Below are 26,153 nucleotides of genomic sequence, written 5' to 3' on the forward strand. Positions count from 1 at the left end.
CTTTCATGGCAGTCTTGACAAACTATTCTATGAACGTGAGCAGACAATTTTAGTAGTATGCGGAGGTGTGATCAGTGATATTTTTCATCCACCCTTATCCCATTTCTTGCATTTCCGGTGCAATATTTTTGTATATCCTGCCAGAACATCTCCAAAATTCCATATTGATTTGTTAATCTATACGTTAATAATGCTTGTTAATATTGTATTAATGTAAGATATTTATCAAGAAAGCTACGTCGATTTTGCACTTTAGACTAGGCTAGTAGTATTTGTGTCTATCTTTAGGATGAAGCGGTTTCTCTGACATTTGCCTTTTAAGGAAAAATAATTATGGCTGGAGTCATAAAATATAACCTTGAGATCTTACTCAGCATATGCCACGGTCTTTGACTAGGATTTGGTATTTAATGTCTATTTCAATTCTTACAGCTCGTTCTGCATATTTATAGTAATGTTTTCTTCTTTTGTTTCAGGTAAGTGGCATGCAACACTATGGGAATCTGATTAGAGTTCTGCATACCTTTCGCTAATGCCAATGATTTCGTTGTGATATTGGTAAGTCTCATGCAAGAACCCTCTTGGATGAAATGCACAAACCAGTGCACTTTAAGTACGGTGTAAACAACATTTAAATATAATATGAGCTGGTGAATATAGAAGGCAATGTTTGATTTGCAAACGTCTGACATTTCAGCAGCGGAGAAACATGACCCCATGAGAATATGTCAGCACTGCAGTTTTCTGTAGCTCGTTGAGTTGTTCAAGCATTCATTCCTTGCAAGTGTGTTTAAAGGCAATGGATCGTGCTTGTGTTGTATGTCATTGATACACTAAATGTTATGAATAATTAAGAGCTATGAGAAGACTTTATAGTTGAAGTTTAATAACCGCCTCTTAAATGCATAAGTAGACGCGGCGGCAGGTTAATTACAAACGTACATACTGTATGGCATAGTTTTGAGCTCAATTTCATTCCTTCTTAGTGCAAAGATTATGTCGCAAATATTAAAACTTTCCTTCTGTTATTTGTAGAAAAATAAAATAATGTGGGCTACATTCCGTTTTTGTGATAAATAAACGCGATTTTTTTTTAAATCTACTCTGTTTCTTCGTTGTTAATTCTGGACAATTCATTTTCTTTTTGCGTTTTAAGTTTCGGCGGGAAAAATGTTGAAATTGCATAGAATGAATTAGTTTGATTGGATAACTGGCTTAGAAGAAACTACCTACTCAAGGAAACACTGAAAGGAATGGTGAACGGGAGAAAAGTTCAGTGCCGAAGATTATCAGATGATAGACAGCATTGAGATATAGACATATTTATCGTATCCTGAGACTGACAGAAAGATGTAAAAGACGAAAAACTGTTGAACGCTGGGTTTGCAGTGAAGGATCTGCCTTTGGGCAGAAAACTATGAATTAATGAATTACCGATACTTACTGAAGACTAGACCTCGTATTTTAGATGAAAACCTATTTTCTTCGTGTTATACACGAAAATTAATTCGTATATACACAAAGAAAATACAATTTTATGCAATCACTCTTAATTACTCAAACTTCAAATTCAGTTAACAAAAGTGAATTTCATGAAGACTTGCGTCGAGTCCATGTCGTGGCAAACATAGGTACCCTTAAATATTCTTCAAAACTGTCATTTTAGAAACTTTATTTTAATTGATAATTTATTAATGTCATAATTTTCAAAAACCTGTTTTGACGATTCAACTGTGATGATTAGAGACGAAAATTCCATGCAAATTCATGTTTTTATAGGAACATAGGACGTAGCTCAAATTTAGTACTTATTCATTTCATTATTTTCTGGTTCCAAATATGTGTACTTTTTCCGTGCATGTTTGCATGTTTTGGCCTTTTTGGGGATAAAACATGCATAATGCATATTTAAGCAATTAGCATAATCATGCATACAATATACAATATATTCTGTTTAAATGCATGTTTTAATGGTTTTGAGTGGACACCCCAGTTTCTCGATTTTTATGACCTCATTTAAGAATCAGGACTGAAAAAGGAAAAGAAAAAAAAAGACTAAGTAACAGAAAAAGGTTCATTCAAGTTTGCACCCATAACTTCTTGCGATGTAGAGAGGTCATTCCCTGCCTACAAAAACATATTGACTGACAAGAACAGGAACTTTAGTTGTTAACTGTGCAAAGAAGAAAGTGAAAGAAGAAATTTGGAACAAAAATGAAAGTGCATGTTTTAATGTATTTTTCGCTTGATCGTGCATGTTTCATAGTATGATAGTGCATGAATGCATGCATATTTTGGGATTTTATAATGCATGAAATTCTCGTCTCTAGTGATGATTAACAGACAGCGGGTTTTCAGTCCAGACACAGCGACATGACGTCACGTCGTTTGGTTTACATAGGAAGCATAGCAATGATTTCAATGACCTCCCTTTAACTGACGTACAGTATCGGGATCGAAAATCCGCTGTCTAATGAGTGATTAATAATCACGCCGTCTTTTCTCCTACTTTACCATTCCACGGTGAAAAATAGCAAATTTAACAAAAGAGCATCGTGATGTCATGAGAAGAATTGTAAAAATAAACTAGTGACGGAATTGGGAAATCTTATTGCACTGGCAAGTGATTCAAGAACGCTGAATTATGTTAAATAAACAGGGCTGGGTCTGAAATGTTAGTGTGTTTCTTAGGAGAGCTGTTGCTTTGATTTAATATTTTCGTAGACTTCTAGTTTGACTTCTCCTTGCTGCCGTATGATATCCGCGATGTCATTGCATATCGGTTTCTTTCCAGAAAATGCTTCCCTCCCGTCCTAAGTTGGCATTAATGTGCCACACCTGTAACGAAAGTACTTTGTTGTAACTGACAGCCTGAGAATACTGCCTCCGCCCATTATGTAAATATGTACTGTAATTGGAAAGGAGAAACTATTATTTCTTGTAGCTATAATTTTATTGTGCTACGATATCCTGATAGGTCTTGTGACGTAGCGCTTCATCATCGTTGGTAGTGGGGTAGGGACTGAAATTCTCAGATAGAATGTTCGTTGTTACAGTCATATATGTAAATAGAATACATTTAAATAATTAAGCCAAACGAATAGAACATCGGCTTTACAAATCGGATACCTTGGTTCATATCCTGACGAGTCAAAGTGGGAATTAGGCTTTTGAGGTTTAGTCTAACCAAAAAATTTGAGTTGTTATGCCTATAGTGAACAAATATATTGTTAATTTTTTCAGTCGGTGCCTTATCGCATAATATATAAGAATGTATTCCTTTATATTACATTTAATGTTTTTATAAACGTTTTCGTCGCCCAGCGTTGTAATACCTAACAAAAATGCTACGAATTTATTCAGCAGTCTAATATAACTAATCCCCGTGAATCATTAAACTGCCCTACATTTGCAGTCTATCCATAATTTTCACCAAAATAAGAATTTGCTCTCTTATGACAGCACTTCAAAATGCTTTAACTCTTGTTCACCGGAGGATTGTTTGAGCCATGTGTATGCTCGACTGTATTCGGTATCTGTCTGCAGTAGTGAGGGTTGTATCTGCCACTTCGGGGCATAAGAACTTGGTTATACGAAGCATGTTGAAAGAAACGGATTCTTCTGACGAGCCACTCTTCTCGCGTGAAGGCGGCTACTGTGTTGCATGTTGCAGCTAGTTAATGCAGTCATCATCACGCATTTGTCTCGTCACTTTTTTTTTTATAATTTCAGTATTCTTATTCATCCCGATAGACAAAGACCACTTTAATTTTTGTCATGATAGTTTTTCTTTTTATGTATGAAACCGGCGATACTAACCAACACTTGTTTTGTTAAAAAATAAAGGAACAGATAGATGAGACAAGCGTAGCAAATCTCGAACGTTTATAGACATTTCATGTAGGGTGAGTTCAGGAAACCAATTTAACGAAGCACTTGAAACGTCTGTCATATTAATACGAACTGTACACATCAGAGTGGCATCAGTAGACTGCACCCTAGACTATCGATCATTCAAATGAAGCTAAGCAGATGTCAAACTTCCAACAGAGCCCCTAGATAAGCATGAGTGGATGCCAGTTCTGTATCATCACGGACACGTGCAAGCTCGTGGATCGTCTGAAAAGAGAGAGAGAGAGAGACTAAGTTGTTGTCCTCCCTAGAGAGAGATAGACGTATCATTATCCACACTCTGAAAACTTTTTTTTAAATTTCTGACTCATGTTTACCCTTTAGTCTCTTGAAAATTGAATAAACACTTTGCTCTTATTTACCCCGCACTTCCTGGATGGCCATGTATTGCTTCAAATTTTTAGCTTGGCCTTTTAAAGTTAGAGTAATGACTAAATTTATGTAATGAAAGAACACAAGAACTTGAGTTAACATCTGTGTATTGTATAAGTTAATTTCATGAGGAAACTACGTTAGTATTGGACCTATGTCAATGCTAATGGAGTATGACATGTACAGGTAAATGCTTCAAAATTATTATTATTATTATTATTATTATTATTATTATTATTATTATTATTATTATTATTATTATTATTATTATTATTATTATTATTCAGATGTAATTTATAGAAATTGAACAAAATCTTACTGACCATTGCATTAGAAGTTCATATTTTAAATGTAACATAAAAAAACATACGCCCAGTTTGTGAGACTTCCTGGTACACGAACGTGAGTAGTCAAATCTGATGAGTATTATTATTATTATTATTATTATTATTGTTATTATTATTATTATTATTACTATTATGTGTAAATTATCCGTCGATTGCAGCTCTACTCTTTAGGTCTCAATCGTTTCATTCTTCTACCTTGAGGAGCTATGTGCAACGAAGCGATTAATCGCATATGAAATCTTACGTCCTTCCTCTTAGTATAGTTATTAAAAAGTCAGGACAGATGTGAAAGTTTAAAAAGTAAGTTTATAGAAAAATAATACAGTTTGTTCATAACAGAATGCTGCTTTTTTTCTTGTGAGGAGGGAGGGAACATACCACGAACTACGACCTGATTGTACACCCCCCGATATGGAATGAGTTGCGTGCCCACCGATACTCTATGCGCAACGACCTAACCACTTGGCGGCCCCCTTAACGATCGGTCCCTACAGCCAACAGAGTCCATGTACCACTCCTGCTTCGACAATCCCCTCAAGGCTCTCTTAACGGTCCGAGACGGAAGTCCTCCCCCGAGGTCTGCCCCGGGCACCGTTGCAGAAGCTATCCATCATCATATGAATACAATCCACGGAGGCCGGTCGAGAGAGCCAGCAGCTTCGGATGGCCGCCTGTAGAGCGATCTGAAAACCAGAAGAAGTAATGGGATGATGAATGAAAGGATGACAGCGGAGGAAAGGAAGTGGCGAAGATGAGCGGGGTTCTAATCACCTAATAAAGTTACCTGATATTCATCTATAGGAATGAGGGAAAAACCCCAAGAAAACCTCACCCATGCAACTCGACCCGACCGGGAATCGAACCCGGGCCTGCTGGGTTTGGAGTTAGACTCGCTAACCCCTCAGCCACAACGGTGGACAGAATGCGGCTTATTTAGATATAAATCAATTTCTAAGACTACACCACACTGTTGACTAGCTCATCCGCTGTCTCCTGGGAGCTTGACACACACTGAATGTGCCACATTAGAAATTCGTCTAATTTCCTGAACTTCTTGGAAAACCATCGCAGCATTCACGCCGTTTTCTACGGACTTCGGGTTACCACAAGGTTTTCTATCTGCCACGCAACTGGTCCTTCTATTTTTTTACAATCTTCCACAATGACGACAAATTGCATGGAAGGTCCATATTTCCATGTGCGGCCAGTTTTATAAAGAATTAAGTAACCTCAGATTAAATTAATCTTCATTTACACTTAACTGCGAATTTTTTATTGTTTAAATACTAACTTTAAGTTATTTCGTCTTAACTTTAATTTAAATATAGGCCTAACTGAATCTTCTTAGTCAGTCATATTAATTGAAGTTTGCAGAAAATATTTCTGAAAGAAAAGAAGACAAAATGGGGGAACCCCGAAAAAAATCCCTTGCGGCCGCTTTGTCCACCACAAATTCCTTCACGACCCAGACAGGGATCGAACCCGGGTCGCCACGGTGGAAGGCAGAGAGGCAACCACTCGACCACGGGCGAAGTCAGCCCTATGAAATAGACCTAAAAGTAAGAAAACGAACTGGCCCGAGTCCATATCCTGGTTGGGACAAGTTACCTTGTTGAAGTTTTTCCGGGATTTTCCTTCAACCGATTAAGAGCAAATGCTGGATAACTTATGGTGCTGGACCCTGAACTCATTTCGCTGGCAATGTCACCGTCATTTCACTCGGACACTAGCTAACCATCCCACTTGATAAAGCGTCGTAAAATAAACCAATTAAAAAAGTAGGGACGATGATGGCATACTACTGTAGAATTCATGAATTCTTGAGAAGCAAACATGTCCAGAGACCTTGGAAGTTCACCACAAATTCCACCTTGGACATATTGACTTTAGAATCCTGGCCTTAACTATGCAAATGAGATGTATTAGCTTTTCGGGGTTAATGCTACGTCAGTTAATTAAAGATTTTAATTTAATCGTCCAGTTGATTGGAATTGTCATCGATGATGCGATATAGTTTATCACCTGTCCACATTCTGACATCGTAACAAGTACATTGTTTTCAATTAACATCCAAATGCTGATTTGAAAATAAAGGTTCGTCTTGTTCACTTTACATAAAGAATAAGGCATTTTGTGGCGTTGGTTCACTGTGGTACATCGCGTCGTGAATAAAAACACACGCTGGACAACAAATGTTATCTTCCGCCTGTCCATTAAATGAGATATATCGTCGTTAAATGAAATATTCTGTAATTGTGAGGTGGTTTGGATGGAAGTGCATCACAGAGTTGGAGCGACCAGAGGCAGATGCTACGATATGTTTTTGCTCAAGTTCCAATTAATTGAATCAAGTCTAGACAGAAACATGCAGTGACTGGTCGTATGTGTCTTGGTAAATGATACCCGTTACAAGAACACAGATGAGTAAGAGGAGGTTTTCGTAATGAATGCAGTACTTACTAACTTTTTTTTATAGACATTTACTGCTAATTCCTTGGGGTTGTTCATTAAAACTTGCTGATGGATTAGCGGGACGAGTAGATGATTTCCTTTTTGATTGTATGTCTTAGCACGAAAATAATTTATGTTGATGACTCAACATTCCATGTTGGCCGGAAATCTCTCAGTAATAAGATGGTAGTTACTCTGTTGCTTAGATGAGGAAAATACTGTTGTCCTTGTTTGAGTCCCGGCGGGGAAAGGTTTTTGTTCATGTTCTCCAGTTATGGAATCAAGGTTCTTGATTGAATTTCTCGAGGTTTTCCAGTTTCCCTCCATCATTCTATCGTCATTCTCTATTTGCATATCGATTATCATCATTACAGTACCATTAAAAAAAACGGTATAAGCACGATGTAGTATTGTGACTGGCTAATAGATGGCATCAGTCTGAGTCTCTCTACATTTTAGCCGTTAGGTGACACAGCTAAATCACACAGTTCCCGAATGATGGATCGGCCAGGGTGGTCACGTGCATTAGCCATCAAGGTCCCCAGATCTTACTTCTGTCGATTTTTCTTTATAGAGCTGGATGAAAATCGAGATGTGCAGAAACAAAGTAAACACTAGGGACAAGTTGGTTGTTCGCATTATTAGTAGTGCTGACCGCATAAAAGAACGAGACCTCAGAAGAGCAACACTTACACTCTACTGTTATCAACAGAGCAGAAAAGTGCATTGGACTGTTGAAATGTAGTGATACATTTTAAATAAGCAATAAATGTAATCATTAAGTAATTTGTCTTTCCACCTTGCCACTAACTCTTGTTATGTGTAACATTCATTCAACTGTATCTCCAAACCCATTAAAAATTGGAACTTGGATCGGATTGAATTATGTAAACTTTCATTTTACTCAGAATAGTTCACAATATCATTCAATATACAGTGTTACTATAAATGATCTTTCCTATTACAAACTTGAATAGCTATCGTTAGGAGACACTTAGAAACATGATATTGGTATCAATGGAAAGGGAAACTCAAATATTTTTATTATGTTGGTGAACCTGTTGCATATTTATTAATTTCGTTGCTAGGAGACGATATAGCAGAAAAATGGCTGCAAGCGAAGACAGGAGGGCATTTTGTGTGCTAGATTTTCACATATTCCAGTCTGTTGTCACTATACAACGCAATTTTAGAAGAAAATTTAGTGTTGATTCACCCAGTGATCCTAGTATCCGTAAGCGGTACGCTGACTTCAAAATGAGGGGATGATCTGTAAGCTGAAGTCAACTGGTCGTCCATCAGTAAGTGAGGCAAATGTGGATCATATGAAAGAGAGAGAGATGTCAGAAACGAACTGAATACACGACTTCCAAGGAGATGGATTGGACGTGCTGGTCGTGAAGATTTAGAATGTTTGCAATGGTCTCCACGTTCCCCCGACCTCACTCCTTGTGATTTTTTCTGTGGGGTTTCATAAAACAACAAGTGTTTCAGCCACCATTACCACCTACCATTGAGGATCTTCGTGTCCGCACCACAGAGGCCATTGCACTGGTGGATGGTCCAATGCTACAACGTGCATGGCAGGAAATTGATGTGTGTCGTGTGACACAAGAAGCTCACATTGACCACATGTGACTTACTTACGATTGTGAACCAAATGTTTCACTTTCTGTTTCGTGTTTTCCATTGAAATTTTTTAAAAATTGTTGGAGTTTCTGTTTCTGTTGATATCAATTTCATGTTTTCTAATTTTTGCTGATTTAAGAGTAGCACATGTGATTTGACCGAATGGATAACAAAACATATTTGAGTTTCTCTTTCTATTGATACCAATATCATGTTTCTAAGTGTCTCCTAACGATAGTTATTCAAGTTTGTAATCGGAAAGATAATTTATAGTAACACTGTATTATAGTGTTTATTTGTATGTGTTCATTTAGCAATATCTATTACCTTTCATTCTATTTGTTGTTTTGTTTGTTGCTTAGTACGTTTGGTTACATTTCATTAATGGCTTGCATTATGTTATAGATATTAAATTGTTCATGTTAATCATTTTGTCTTGCTTATTGGAAACAAAAAAGCGTCATTTCTTTCTGGTATAGATTTCTTTATGCCACTGATAAATTTAGTAATTTATTATGTAGGAATACGACACCAGGACATCCCTCGAGTCCACACTTGTAGAGTAACGGTTAGCACGTCTGGCCGCGAAACCAGGTGGCCCGGGTTCGATTCCCGGTCGGGGCAAGTTACCTGGTTGAGTTTTTTCCGGGGTTTTCCCTCAACCCAATGTGAGGAAATGCTGGGTAACTTTCGGTGCTGGACTCCGGACTCGTTTCACGGCATTATTACCTTCACGTCATTCAGACGCTAACTAACCTAAGATGTTGATAAAGCGTCGTAAAATAACCTACTAAAAAAAAGGCATCCTTCGACGTGGTTATGAGAGTCGACGAGATCCCTTGTCGCATGCATCACAACTTTGAAAAAGTTTGTCATTTCTCTTTTGTCCAAAATGTGTCTACTTCCTGTTCATCTGAAAAACAATTTTATCTACTGTGTGCAATAATGTTACTAATACTACTGCTACTAAATTAATAAATATATTCATTAATGACTAAGTCTTCATGAACATATTTTTGTCTCATTCAGTAGATTTTCCAAAGGTTTCCCTTTTCCAATAATGTATATTTTTACACATTTTACTCTGGTCATTCTGAAAACATATGTACATTTTTTATTATGATGTACCGAAATACATCTGTACATTTATTTTTGTATTTTTTGATTTGCTAGTAACTATTTCTACCTTGAAATGGCGTAAAATTTCTCATTTTCCATCTGGAGAAGCTTTTCAACATTTCTAAATAATAATAATAATTCGAAATGAGACAGTATAACAAGTGGACAGCTTCAAATATGTAGCCTACTTGGGGTATACTATAAATACTAATATGTGCTGCTGCCAGGAACACAGTATAAGAAGAATCAGTAGGGACAACTCTTGTCGGCACCTTTGATGTTGTTGGTACTAAATTCAAGCCCGTAAGGTCTAGTTCTCAATGAATCCAACTATGTCGCTAGTATCAAACCACTATCAAAATATTAATAAAATATTTATTTATTTATTTTATTGGTAAGTAATACGAATAATCTTGTATTTATATTATCTATCATTAATATTATGTCGCTAGGAAGTCAAAATACTTATATCCATTGTTGACGTTCATGTTCGCACATCACCGCAACGGACGCCATGATGTATTATGTTGTCTTTGGATCAATTTTACCAATATAAGTCTCAAACAGTGACTTGAACGTTAGCATCAACTAGTGAATATTTTCATGATGATTGCATACGGAAGTAATTATTATTATTATGGTTATATTGCCATTCCTCTGCCTCATGTCTTTAAAATTATTAAAAGATGAGTAATGAATGTTTTCAGTTAATATTAAATTATGCCAGGCCTGTCGTAGATGGAGATCCATCTGGTGGAGGTTCCAGATAATACACCCGGTTTCGTGACATGCGCACTCAGAATTTGTTCCCACGAAATAGCTTAGGTGTCTTTACTGTATGTTCTCTATACTGTGCCAGGAAGTCAAAAGGAGGATCGGAATGGGAAACGAAGCTTTTAATAGAAAAAGGAGCATCTTCTGCGGACCTCTGGAAAAAGAACTAAGGAAGAGACTAGTGAAGTGCTTTGTGTGGAGTGTGACGTTGTAGGGAAGAAACCTGGACAATACGACAGTGTGAAGAGAAACGACTGGAAGTATTTTAAATGTGGATATGGAGAAGAGTGGAGCGTGTGAAATGGACAGACAGAATAAGAAATGAAGCTTTGGTAAAAAGAGTGGGTGAGAAAAAATAGTGCTGAACTGATCAGGAAGATAAAAATTGGCTGGGTCACTGGCTGAGAAGAAACTGCCTTCTGAAGGATGCGTGGAAGGAACGGTGAACGAGGGACAATTTTGAGGCGGGAAAACATATCAGATGATGGACAACATTAAGATACATGGATTGGAGAATGCTGGTTTTGGAGTGAAAGACTTGCCCTTTGGCAGAAAACTATGAATAACAGTAGTAGTAGTAGTAGTAGTAGTAGTAGTAGTAGTAGTAGTAGTAGTAGTAGTAGTAGTAGTAGTAGTAGTAGTAGTATAATATCTTTTGGGTCATTGGATTGATCCTTCTGCTTGTTCCAGTCTTGTCCATATGGGTATCACATATTGGGAAGGAGCAAATGAATTTCTGATCATGTGGACACGGCTTGAGACAACACTGGAATACGACACAAAACAAGAGGCACACCTATTTCCTGTATGCGGGAGACAATGCCCACCATCCTCAGGAACAATGGCATACAGAATTAGCAGGCGTTTCATAAGTCGGAATACCGTCTTTTCAAGTTTATCTTGCAAAACTGCGCCTTGGACAATGAAACATTTCAGTCTCGAGTAAAGGTAGGAAAAGTATCACTCATTCTCTTCTTACGTTCTGAACTTGAATCTGCATTGCCGGAATGTGAAGTGGAAATGGTCAACGATACCTCAAATGAGAGAAAATGAAATGGATTCATTCCAACGGTCAAAACAAAACGAACATAGCCGTCCAGGCGTCTGTTTTATGTCCGTCAATCACGAAGCGTTAATTTGATTTGGTTTGAAAAACACGTCGACTATCATAGATATCTCTGTGAAGGAAGAAAGACATTCACGTCTTAAAATGCTTTCTGAAGCTGTAGATTCACTGCTTTTTTTGTGATATGATTAAGATTGAAAATCTGCGAGTTTGGAAAAATTAGTTAATTTGCATTCAGTGCTGTATTCCTGTTATTTATTATGATTTGTATGTCAAGTAGTTTATTCACTAATTGTAGTTCGTCGAGACCGGTAACTATGTACCTAGTTAAAAATTGGACGTCTTTTCAAATATTTCGTGGTGAAATTAGTAGTGATGTAGACGAGACTTTGAGTCCACAGTCAGTGCTCATTAATGCTTTCCAATCCCGCTGAATTTGGTGGATTTCCGTCATCTTGCTCTCACAAGTTCCACCGATTATTATTCGTCTTAGATTCTTTCTTAGACATCATACATTTCTCAAGCTCTTCCCTCCTCATTCCCATAATTTTTCTCTTAAACATTACAGTCACATGGTGGGACTTCTCGACAAGCGTAACAAAAAACCATACTCGTAAAGAAGTTTTTCCTACACGCTCGAAACAAGCTTCTAACTTAACGACTGTATAGTATCCACGAAACATCAAACCTACACTTATCCGTTGTTTGTACTAACGATCGACCCTTTTTTCAGGTGAGGTATAGCTTGGACTTTTTCCATTGCTGGTGATGGGATATCACACAGCGTTTCGAAGGTTGAATGTACCGTAATCTTTAGATGAACAAAAGAGGGGGCAGAGAATGTTATCCTGCTCTTTGGTGGTTGAGTACACTTGATTGACCGTTCTGTCGTTTTGTTATATTAAAAAAAATATATATATTTTTTTCGTACTTTAGATATTATAAATTATTAACGAATTACATAGCAAATCCATGTAGTAATTCATCTTTAAACCCATGTGTTTTCTCGCACATTTCATTTTCATTTGCGTAGATGGTGATACGAATTAGTGGGTGCGATTTCATTGTCATATGGTCAACGTAACTTAATGCGTCGTGAAACAAGCTCGAGATGCACATCAAATTACTGACAGGTGGAGGAAAATCTGCGTATTATTCTGCGAGGATTGAATTTATAATCTCTTTATTGATAAGCCTTACCACATACAAAGGTAAAGGTCTCCTCTTCACGCACCAAAAAGGCATGAGGTGGACATGTTTGTGGCTGGTTCTGACTGCGACTATAGTTCCAAAATCACAGCTCCGAAAAATCGCCATCTCCGACCGATGACTCATAGCGATGGCGACTGATGTACGTATATGTGACAACATAACTGAGATCTAATTAATTTTCGCTCCAGTCAAAAGGTTAACGTCGGTAATAAAATTCTTTGATACTAAAGCTGCAGTGTAATCGCTATATGCTACCATTAATGATTCACCTAATCATTCTTAAACATTCTTGGACGAATATACGGTCACATATCGCGATAACGCAGCTCAGAGCGTGTTTGTTTATACTAGCCGCACTAATCATTTTTAATATGAGACGTGACTCTGGTATATCAATTCGCAGAAGAACGATAAACATAAACATTTGTCGGCTCGTGATGTGAAACATTCACATTCGCCAAGAATCATCCGAATACAGAAATCACACTGTGACAAAATGGCTATTATCTGTCACAGCTATTTTTCCGAATCTGTCACAGTTCGGAGCTGTGATGGCAAAACACTGTCACATCCCATCTCTAGGACATGAAGTTAGAGCTTCGTCTTTCTTTCTTGACCTCTGAGGTGCTGTGGTCGGCACCACGTTCCGACCGTGTTTTATCTACGGACAAGATCCAGTATTCAATTTGATAGGAGGCTGAGCCTGAATGAACCCCGAAATTGTTCTGAAAATTTTGTCAACGAGGAAAATACCGCCGCCACAAATTTTATAGCCTGTTCCTCTACCAACTGAGCTATCCGGCCGCCTAACCACATACAAAGCCAACCATTAGGGGTGGGGTGTTACAGCGTTTCGCTGTGGCAGCTCCGAAAAGATCGCTGTGATAGATAATAGCGATTTTGTTACAGTGTGATTTCTTGTATTCGGTTGATTCTTGGTGAATGTGAATGTTTCTCGAATTGAATTGATATTACCCTGACTTGTCTTGTATCAACAATACTAATTATTGCGGGGAGTATACGTACTAAAAACAAAACACGCTCTGAGCTGTGTTATCGCGATATGTGTACGTATGCTTATACAGTATTTGCCTAAGAATGTTTACGAACGATTAGGTGAATCATTCGTGGAAGATAATAGCGAATGCATTGTAGCTGCAGTATCAAAGAGTTGCCGACGTTAACTTTTAATGTGGAACGATAATTAATTATAGGTTAACCAATGCCAAAACTCCGCTGTAGGAGCTTACTAAACCTTACCGCTGCGCTGGAGGCGGAGTCTTTCTCCATTAATCTGAACCATTGTCGCACTGATTGACAAGTCACCTGATGGATCACTGCTATCACTTAAACTTCTAACAAAATTATTCTGCCAGTTTCACTGTCTAATACATTAACACTAAAAAAAAATTGTTCTTAGTTATTTTTAACGTGATCAACTCATTTCTTCCACTTGTATTTTCCATATTCTGTGAAAAGGCGGCGACAGAATCGTTCCTTTACGTTAAGTGGGATTTTTATTACAAAAATCCAATTGAAAAGACTGGATACAACTGATTAAACATTTTAGTCTGGCCTTTAAGTAAATGAAACCAATCAAAACAATAAATGCTTATTTTTAAGGCACTGTTGGGTTTTGAAGATAAATAATGTTTATGTACGCGCGCTACGTGACTTACCACGAGCAGTCAGACAAACTTAACAAGTGATAATATCTTGTAGACTCATTCTATTAACATGGGGTTTTTTCAACATAAAGTATAATGTATTTAGACGATTTCATACACTGCAACTACCCACGTATCTTTTTAAGAAAAAAAGTTATCATTGATTGATTTTCTACTTCAAAAACATATTTTCCCACACTATACTAACATAAAACAAATCTCAATTAAGAAGTCTTATATTTGTTATATTGCGGCGACTCAGGCATCTTAGAAATCTGCATACTATACCCTTCAACATACTTTTTTTCCTTATTAGAATCTGTCTACTACTTTTTGAGTTGTTATTAAGTATAAAAAATGCGAAAATATTCTATTTCATCGAAAGTCTACGTAAGTAACGCCTTCTTCCGTTATTGGTTGACAGTTAGGAAGGATGAGGTGAATAGTGTATTGTGTCAGTCTTTAAGAGTGACGCATGCTCAGACCAACGGAGTTTTGTAAGTTGTTCCCTATAGATCCCAGTTGTGTTGTCCTTCAAGTTAATCTTCTGACTAGCAGTTGTCTGAACTCTATGTTACAAAATCAAATTTCTGTGTCACAGAAGTTTGATAAAATATAGGCTATATGATAAAATCTTTTACAGGTAATATAGTATCTTTGATCACATCTATCTGTGACATAGTTCACATTATGTGTCACATGAAATGTTTCGTCATCCATTATTAAATACTTAGTATATATAGGATTTCACATCTTCATACTGAAGTTCTCTCAGTAGAGTTTGATGGATTCCTTTTGTATCTTTTCTCTCTACCCCAATCTCTAACCCAAATCGTCGGCTTAGAGTGAAAACCTGCTAACTAACAAAAAGGAAATTTTGTAGGGGAAACAAAAAACTGAGTATAAATTAACTCTGAAACTTCACCACCTGTACTTTGGATTTGGTCCTAAAATTCCAGAGTTAATTTATATTCAGTTTTTTGTTTCCCCTGTAAAATTTCCTTTTTGTTGGTTAGCAGGTTTACACTCTAAGCCGACGGAATACATTTTTTCTTTGATTTCTTCTTTAGTACTAATGCAATAACCATTACTGCATTTACAGTTACAACAAGCATAGATCTGTTGTGGATCCATTATTAGAACTGTGATCAAAGATATGATAAACGTTTTTACATAGTGTAATATACTCAAAAACTTATGTAATCTTCATCTTACGATGTTTGGATGACGTAAAACTTACTTTTGATCATACATATTTGATCAAAATTTTAGGCCTATCATATTCTGTGACACAAATTTGATAGTGTAATTTAGGGCTTACAGTATATCCGTCGCCGTAGCTATGAATCACATCGGTCGGAAATGGCAATTTTTCGGAGCTGTGATTTTGGGACTATAGTCATAGTCTGAACTAGTGACAAACCTGTCACAGCGACAAAATCATAGGTCTTCAAATCACACCCCACCACTAGTCATTTGAATGGTTACTATGTGTGTTGATATTAGCGGATTCGGCACGACCAAAGGCGAAGAATTATTAAGAATGAATAAACATTCGTGGTATGACTTATTCGAAGACGTAAACCTGGAAAGATCGTGTCTTAGATTTACGATATTGGCAATAATGAAGGGCTCCAGACAAAATTTACCGACCATTTCTCGGCCACGTTAATATTAAACCCTGCAAGACATCCTCCCACCTATCATCCTATAATCGGGGTAATGAATTCGTCCATATGAAAATTGAATTCTCCACGTTGTCAAACTAGGAATGTGTTCATCCACCATATATGGAGCTGGTAACAACCAACATAAAAAGCCACAATGAATCTCCTCCCAATGTCATACAAGTGTGCCGGACATTTGTATTCAAACCAGTCTTTAATGTAAACCAGTTCAGCTGTGAAGATTTGTGATCGTTGGAGTGAAGCAAGAAGTTTAAATATCTTGTAATCCACTGATGTTGAACTATCATTGCGACCCATTCATATTTGGCTGTGCACTATGGAAATATTAGTCTAATCATATTCTTAATTCGACGTCTTATCTGTGACTTGATAACCGTTGCTTCGGTTCATTGTAATTGGTACAATTAAATCATTCCTTCAAAATAACACTGATGAGTAATGTAACTTGAAGATGTGAGCTCTTCTGTCGGTGAAGATTATAAATTGAAATAAATATCTTATTAGAAGAAGTGTTAGAAGAAGTGAGGGTGGCAGCTGGCTACGGACTGGAAGGTCCGGGGTTCGATCCCAGGTGGTGACAGGATTTTTTCTCGTTGCCAAACTTTCAGAACGGCCCCAAGGTTCACTCAGCCTTCTATAAAATTGAGTACCGGGTCTTTCCCGGGGGTAAAAGGCGGTCAGAGCGTGGTGCCGACCACACCACCTCATTCTAGTGCCGAGGTCATGGAAAGCATGGGGCTCTACCTCTATGCCCCCCAAGTGCCTTCATGGCATGTTACGGGGATACCTTTACCTTTTACCTTTTATTAGAAGAAGTGTATATTTTAAAAGGGGCAGTGAAAATGCAGACGATATGGGTCAAGAGTTCGCGTTGTTTTGCGCAGATCTTATTCCATATTATCTGTAGTATTTAAAAGAGGCGACGAACATGTGATAAAACTTGTAATGTGGATTTACTTACAGTATGTATTATACCGGGTGAGACACTTAAACCAGGCCATCTGAATAACACGACCATTTTAGTGATGGAAGAAAATTCTTCAAACAAAAGTTGTTTCTCTTGAAAGCGAACATGGTGTGATATTCATAATTTTTTCATAGGGGGAGGTGTAGAGGAGATATGAAAGTCAACTTCTTTATGTTAAATGGATTGATATGTTAAAGTTCATTTTGTAGGTGCACCCAATTCTTCGCGCCTTAGAATTCATTTGCTAGCTCAACTCCTTTTGTTTGTTGTACCGGAAAGAGTTTGATGTAATTTATAGCTCCTTAATACATTTACGACAGCTCCGATACTCCAGAGAACCAGATTTGCCATTTTTGAAACGATCCGATCTGCGATAATCAACCATGTCAAAGAGTGTGATCGTATAAGCTAGCTCGTACGAGTGTATTCTGTCGAATGGCGGTTAATTGCGTCCTAATCGAGCCACTCATCCACTAGAGAACGGCTAGTTGCGTCCCTTCTACCTGACTTGTTATTGAATTTTTAATTTTTTTTTAATCAATTTTTCTTTTTCTTGCCAAATAAACAAATCGAAAGCTATGCAGAATTGTTTCAGTGTATTATAAGACGGTGTGAATCACGAGATATATGTACAGTATTATTCGCCCCAAGATAAATGTATGTGGATTTTGAACTCGCTACACATACCCTGCCAAACTTGTTTTCCCTTCAGTCAAAATCAGAGGCTGCCGGTTTCGCTTAGGCCAGAATTGGTGGAATAAAATTCAAAGTTTACATTTGGCAGCAGAATGTAAAGCAAACTCAGAGAAAGGTAAGTTTGTGAAGTACTTTTTTGGCTTACTCTTTTTTAAACCCAGAAGATATCGATGACTGTTTTACTGAAGACATCATGAGTGTTCAGCCTGGAGGCGAAATAATTGCAATGCTTACTGATTACATATTTTATAATCATACTGTATTTCGAACGAAGCCCTGTTTCCACAGATTATTTGGACAGCGTTTAGTACAACGACAAATCGCACAACAAACAACTGCGGATTTTTTCACGTTAAATTAAACGGTTTTTTTACTTGGTTATTTAACGACGCTGTATCAATTACTAGGTTATTTAGCGTCGATGGGATTGGTCATAGCGAAAAGGTATTTGACGAGATGAGGCCGAGAATTCACCATAGATTACCTGATATTCGCCTAACAGTTGGGAAAAACCTCGGCAAAACCCAACCAGGTAATCAGTCCAAGCGGGAATTAAACCCGCGCCCGAAAGCAACTCTGGATCGGCAAGCAAGCGCTGTCTAAACGAGTCTTTCTACACATCGCATCCAACTATCTACAATTTTTTTGACGTTTTGAAGGAAATACAGTGTGATGTATACATGAAAATAAGAAGCACAGAAGGAAGAAAGAATACAAAAAATATGGTAGAGAAAGAAATATTTCTCGATTTATTTGCTAAATTAACTGTCATATAAGTTTTTGCGGAATTAAAAGAAACTCCTGGAGACTAAAGAAAATACGTATTTCTAGTGGCTACATGCATTAAAAAAAAAATTTTTTGGGAGTCCATGCAGTCATCCTCCTCGTGGTGTCTTGAGTAACGCTGAGGGTCGCAACTGACCGGTAATTGAATCAGTGGGAGGACGCAGCTAACCTGATTCTTACTTGTGGGGACGCAACTAACTGCTTTAGGTAAAGTTACTCCTATACAGCCATTGGTGCAATTGTATTAATAGCAGTAGCGATGTTTGTGTACGTGCTCGCCGCCTTTACTGCGAAGGAAATACCTATTATTCGTTTCTGTTAGAGACTGAACGAATTCCAGTCCTTAGTGCAGTCGAAAGCATTAGTTCAATGGAGAAATCCATGACTCCAAATGGAAATGAACCCGCGAACTTCCTACTAGTAGCGCGTAACGCGTAAACCACGATGCTAACTTTCGCCTCCTGATTTTGAGTTCGTGTGAAAGTTTTAAACTTGGAGCTTTGACCAGTTTTCCTGGACATTTTATTAACATTCAGTGTACACTTCTCGTTAAATTAAACCTGTATACCCAGGAATTGAATTCTCTTCCTGTGTTTCGCAGCTCAGATATAAGCTATTAAATCTAGAAAATACATATGTGAAACTTGTAGCTGGTTGAAAAGAACTGAAGCCAGCTGTGCACATACGGTCGTTATTACAAGCTTAATCCTGATGACTGAAAACTAATAAAATTGTCTAGAGTTTGTGGCATGAACCAACTGCGAAACATCGATGCAAAGGAGATGGAGAATCTCCACATGGATTACTCCGTATATCCAGTTCTTTCAGCTTGTATACAGCGTAGTAATGAATGTCTCAAATAAAAGCAAACATCATTTTTGTGGAGAAAAAACATTCACTCATAAACCACAAATTATTATGACACAAAAGTATGAACTGACTTCAATTGCGCAATATGTTTCACCAATTTAATAATAATAATAATAATAATAATAATAATAACAGGCCTAATAGCAGCTGCATCCTTTGTCCATTCTATTCAGAATAATACTAGACATCACAAATGAAATGACTGTCTCGTTATGTGTACAGTAAAGTCACCACCTATTACAGTAATAAGGCACCGGCGTGGTGTAGGACATAGCGAGCGGCGGCCCTATTTGGATATGGGTTCGAATCTCGCTTGGGATTATTAACTGGCTGGATTTTTTTCTGAGGTATTCGCAAACTGCAAGGCGAATATGATGTAATGGAGAATCTTCGGACGCGTCTCTCCAACATAGGCCTACTATCTAGCCGTTACCAGTTCCATCGAACTTATGCAGTTAATACGGAATCTTTAAATGACACGGGAATTAGAAAAAGAACGATATAGACAAACGTAATACTGTGCATACACTTTATCTTTCCACTCTCGCACTTGTGCAGCTGCGCTGTGCGTCCGCTCTTTATCCGCGAGCGTGGAAAGATAAAACGTGTGCCCTAAGTTGCTAGTTTATTCATCGGTCTGCTTCCGTGAAGTATAGACGTGTTCATGATTATTTCTTAACATCCTTTATTCATTTACTATTTTTTAAATTGTTAATCACATAATGATGTTTATTGGGACAAGTACCAACGGAGGAGACATCCGGCTCGTACCATCTTTCCACAACTGTTCCAAAGGTTAAGGGAAGGAGGGCACGTGGTGCCAAATTACAATTCCATTTCCACACAACTATTTTTGCTTATAACTTTCGACTCTGTCATTTCCGGACCAGGGTTCCTTATCTCAAATTGATACATGTGCCCTTCGCCATCATCCCTTAAAGTTTGTAACACCACCTCGGAAACACCCTGTATATAGGCTACGTTATGTGGCGTCAGTCTTGATATGAAAATATAGCTATAGCTGTGAAAGTAAAGGTTTCTCCCATTCCTGCAAGAGAAAAATAGTTTTTCAACTTTGAAAATGATTTATTTCGGACGGTGAAGTTTACTTAAACACTGGTTGACGTATGCAGTATTAAAAAACTCAGAACACGAATAAATAAAGAAGATTAAGAACCCGAAAGCCCCGCATATGAAATGGCATGCTGTGCCACAGTACAGCGGTATACCGTACTCGTAGAGGCCAAGGTTCAATCTCAGAGCAGTTCGTGCGGGATTTATAGCGGGGCAGGTTTTTCTTCGAGTGCTGTGTTTTCCTCTGCGAATCGCCATTATACCGAAGCTGTAACCCCATAAATCACCGTCCTGAGGTGTGTGGCGATCGTGCCTGCCTGGCATGTTTCTGAGCCTTTGTCCTTGTTCGGGGGCTTCACCTCTGACCGCACACTTCATCTCTAGCAAGACTGTGGAGCTTCGGTCTTTACACGGCGTCTGCATAACAATACAGGCTGATCGAATAAGATGTCTGGAATATTATACTACTCAAGCAACGTGCAAAATAATTGATATCTCTTTTAAAGGGTTATGTACGCCTTTCACAAATATACATTTATTAAAATTCAGAATTCAGTTCCTACATATCCTGAATTAATTTTGTGCTGAAACTTGGTATTGATTCGACAATACTTATAGATTAATAGACACTTTTAGAAGTCAAAGAAACTTATCTTTAAATTAGGGGGGGGGGAGGTTGCAATTTGTGCAGAGCAAATTGGTTTCTCTGATATCTTTCACAGTTTTGAACATCTTTTAATGCTTTCTTCTCTGTTTTACAGTACAACCTCGATTGTCTGCTTTAATAAACGTAACATAGTGAACGGTTAATCGAAAAACGGATAAGCCATGCTATAAATTTTAATGAGCTGAAACCTATCTTGCACAATTTAGCTACAATGGCTTTTTAGCGTTGTCCCCTAACAATCGAAACGTTAAAAAATAATTTAGGAAGACTGGTGTTAATAATAAAGGGCGGACTGTTGTAGATGAAATTTAATTCAGTAGAAGGAATTATTGCTGTTTATCCTTTAAATTATTGTTATTATTATGATACAATTAGTATTATTATATCTGGGTATTGTAAATATCTCTATCATTACTCTTCGTATTGTTTATTTTATCCAATGCCACCAGATTGTCATTTTACATTTCTAGTCTTTCCTGCCAATTGCTTATTTGTAACCCACTTCTGAGGTTGGGGCGCCTGGAAGGCGGAGTTACGCTACCATGATGATGATGATGATGATATGATTATGAAGTGCCATGAGAGGTCTTAAACCTAAGCCTAACCTAATTTCCAGACCATGGACGAACACACGAACATATCCCTTTAAGGAAAAATTCCTGTGTTCTAACCGGGAATCGAACCCGAGACCTCATGAACTGTAGTCAGAAGCGCTGGTCCTTTTCGTATTGTAATTATTATATTGTTGCTGTTCTTCTACTTAATGTTATTGTTCTTATTATTTGTCTTTTGTAATAGATTATGTGACAATGCCACCTGGTACACGTTAATAATAAATAGCCTACAATACGATAAGAAAATGTCTTTAAATTGCCGGGAATCGAACTGTGATCTTTCAATTTGCAGTGAGACATCTTTCCGATTAACCAATTCGACGACTAGTATAAGTAGTATTATGTAATACAGATAAGCAATAGGAGTTTCATTCATAGTTTTCTGCCCAAGGGAGGTCTTTCACCGCAAACCCAGCATTTTCAAATCTTTTCTATTTTCTGCCTTCTTTTTTGTCTACTACACATACGATCCATGTATATCAGTGTTGTCTATATTCTGATATATTCTTCTGCCCCGAACTTTTCTACCGTTCACCATTCCTTTTTCTCCTCCTGATGAGTCTCTGCATTATTCTTTCTTTACCCACTCTTTCTAGCACAGCTTCATTTCTTATTGTGTGTGTACATTTCACACGCTCCATTCTTCTCCATATCCACATTTAAAATGCTTCGAGTCGGTTCTAGGAGTATGATCTGTATATTTACAGGAACCCATTCCTCTGATAAATTTGCCAACCATTTTACGTGCGTTCAGTCAGATTTGTACATAACAATGTACCTATTACACTATAGAGAACCTAAATGTTTCTTCCATATGGACTAGAGGTTTAAAGGTGCTTATTGTGCGTGACATGGAGCACCCCAAAACACTTCAGCCCAAGTAGGCTTTTTGTGAACCAGAAATGAAATAAACCGTACCTACTGCATGGCTAAACCTCTCCATCTTCCGCCACATCACGCATTCCTCTCCACCCATCAAGTCCGTATACCACAGCTCTAGAGGTGGTTTACCGTACCTCACAGATGTACATGATTTATCATGTCCCCTTGAAAACAGGAAGAACCTGAGGAACTTCGGTGCCTCATTCGCAGATATAAGAGTCGTGTAGAATCTGAGAGGATAAAAAGAAAGGAGAGAGCGATCCAAGGGGAAATGCTTGCAAGCGATGGGACGGATGTGACGTCAAACTACATCTTTTGTCCCATAATTCTACGCGAAATACCGCCAAGTATTTAATTTTGCTACAGGCTGTTATGTCACATGGCGAAATTTTAACTCACATTTTAATAATGGTTAGTTGTTGCGTTTGTGGTGTAACAGCTAAACCAAAATCTTCAGGAAATGCTGTGACCTTTCATAACTAAGCATTATATTGTTATATATGAATGAAATTGATACAATAGTATGTAGGCCTAACCATTATGGCTTACGTTCTTTACAGATTTCCGAAAGATTTAAGTCGTAAAAATGAATGGCTAAAATTTATAAATAAGCCAAATTGGCAGCCAACGGCAAGAAGCGTTATTTGTTCGCAACATTTCCTGGAAGAATGTTTTGACAGGTCCTCCTCTTGCTCTAGTGTTAGACTGAAATCATATGCAGTTCCAACTTTGCATGTGGAAAGACTTAAATATGTAAGCATATCATCCACCTATATATATTTATAATTTAACAATGATGAAGTACAGTGCATTTAATTATAGTCTATAATATTTCATATACAAATTAGCCTAGTTTTTTTCTCTTCCCTTTGAGGCTCTAAAAGAAGTTCCTTATATAATTTCAACATCATCAGAACTGCCATCAAACTCTGACACACCAAGAAAGTTGGGCGAAAAGGAGGTTAAAAACGACACTGGATAGTAATCACCTCCCAGTCTGTTATAATTCTACACAGAATTCCATCACTTTTTTTCTGCAGAAGAAAAGCACTGGCTATAGCCTATGCAACAAATGCACACTTTTCTCATTTTTCTGTAAATTTAGACACGATAAAGTATAGCCATGTAACTTAGTACTGTGTTAGTCCGTATAATGGTCCATTTATATACAAGATAGGCCTACTACATAACCTATATAAAAATGTGGCCTACACTTTTCTGAACATTTATTAATAAAACAATTGATCATTAAAGATGTAATTTAGCATTATAATAGGACTGTATATATTCTTTGTACTGTATATAAAAAATGTAAAATATTTTATAGCCTATATTTAAAAAATAATGTAATTTACCAGTATTAGGCCATGTAGCAACTACACGATAAAAATAATTGCCTACACTCTTTGAAAATACTGCAGCCTATAATGATATTTTATTGTCGAACAACCTTACATAGTTATATTTGACATGGTTGACCTTCACCTTGTACTATAAAAAATGTACTTTTCTGTATAGTAACTTACGGTATTTTATAAAGCCAGGTATTTAAAAAATTTGACTCAACAGCACAGTATGTCCACCTATGCTCTATCTAACATATGAAGCTTCAAAAATTATATTTTGTCTTACGTAAATGACTTAGAATGGATGTGGTGAGAACAGGAGTAAATTAGTAGATTATTATATCAATATACATTTCACTGTAGCTTTATTAAACGTATTATGGTTGTTACATGGACTGAACTCTTCATTTCTACTTTCTTTTATTGCTGTTCACTATATTCACCAACAGAAAAGAATATTAGCTTTTATAAAAATAACACTCGCTTAATTTTACTAGACTTTCAAAATATTCACAACACAAAACAGAAGTCGTAATCGTAATACTACGAACATAACAGCTGTTTAACACACTGGAAAAAAATATGAACTATGGGTAATTTGGCTGCCATACTAGTACACCTTTTTGGTTCCACTGTTTCAAGCTTATAGCCCGGGGTTATGTAGAATTCACCACCGCTGCCATCTACCGATTTTTACACTAATTACGCGGACCATCCACCATGGCGGAAATCGATTCGGCGTTAATCAAACACAAGTGGTGTCATTTTTTTTTTTCGAGACGGGGATGATGAAAGGGGAATTTTGGAGAATGTTGGTGGTATGACGAGAAATAACGAGAAAAATTCTCATAATCACAAATACAGCATAGTCTTCGTCGAAATTTGAAATCAAGTCCGCTGTCCTGGTAAGCTAGTGCTCTGTCATCTGAGCTACCAAGGCTGCATCCATATGACCTATGTGTATATTCGTAGTCTTGATTGTGTGCTGTGTTGTCTCATATGGTGGTCGTGAGAGCAGCTCCAGTTACGTGTGACCGTCTACTGTTGGTTCATCTTCCCTTAGATGTAAGAACGAAACGGGCCAAAGAACTGCCTTTAAATGCAGTCGAAGATTATGTAAATTGCGTTTGATTTATTCCAATCAGGTCTTATTCTTCGCTTCTGTTGTCGAACTCGCTTGTTTAAAGTGATGACTTAATACACTGATTCACAATGTGCGGTATACGGATCAGTCAGTAGTGGTTTGGAAGGCAATTTTGTTCCGGCAATGAGAAAGGATTCTCACAAGGCATTGAGGTTTGATTTTTAAAGTCAGGTTATAATTAATAAAATTGAACCAAGGAAATAAGTAGTAGGGACAGTTAATTTTCTTTCGTCGGAATTTAAAATAAAATTCTGTCTCGAAGATGGAGCATAGGTAAATTATTAGCAGTATTTTGTTCTATATGTTGAGTAGTCCTATAGATTCAGTTCTTTCACATGTTACTATTAGTGGGGTTCACGTAAGATTAGTTTCTAAAATGGTAATATGGCCGTTTTTTCATTGTTGCAAACTGTTACCAGATGTCGCTAAAACACAATGCTATGTACTATAACAATAATAATAATTTTTATTTTTATTTATTTATTTATTTATTTATTTATTTATTTAATGTGCTGTACAACAGCCAGTGGCCAATTACAGTTCAGCACAAATATAACAAAAACATAAAACAAAAATAATTATTACACAAATATAATTACAAATACACTAATGACGATGAATGGATAACTAAGAATACTATGAGACAATGTTAATTGAGTATAATGCCTGAAAGGAATACATAAATGATAAATCGTTGCCAAGAGCAAACAAAGTCTATACATTGAAGGGATCGAATTCGCAGCCATGCATGTTGGCATTTTTAATGCATCTGGAGACTGGAGAAAGACATTTCGAATTTCTAATATAGAAAAGTTTGTGGGCTCTCATATCTTTTGTTGGAATACGTAAGGTAATATTGTTTAAGAAAGA

The 26,153-nt window shown here is 37.2% G+C and overlaps 1 protein-coding gene across 2 annotated transcripts in view; it reads left to right on the plus strand.

Annotated features, from left to right (window-relative positions):
* mew (multiple edematous wings) overlaps nt 1-26,153 on the plus strand; it is a 312,635-nt gene that overhangs the window by 154,659 nt on the left and 131,823 nt on the right. The gene's annotated exons all lie outside the window — the stretch shown is intronic.

The sequence above is a fragment of the Periplaneta americana genome, chromosome 1 (assembly GCF_040183065.1).
Source record: "Periplaneta americana isolate PAMFEO1 chromosome 1, P.americana_PAMFEO1_priV1, whole genome shotgun sequence".
Lineage (NCBI taxonomy): Eukaryota > Metazoa > Arthropoda > Insecta > Blattodea > Blattidae > Periplaneta > Periplaneta americana.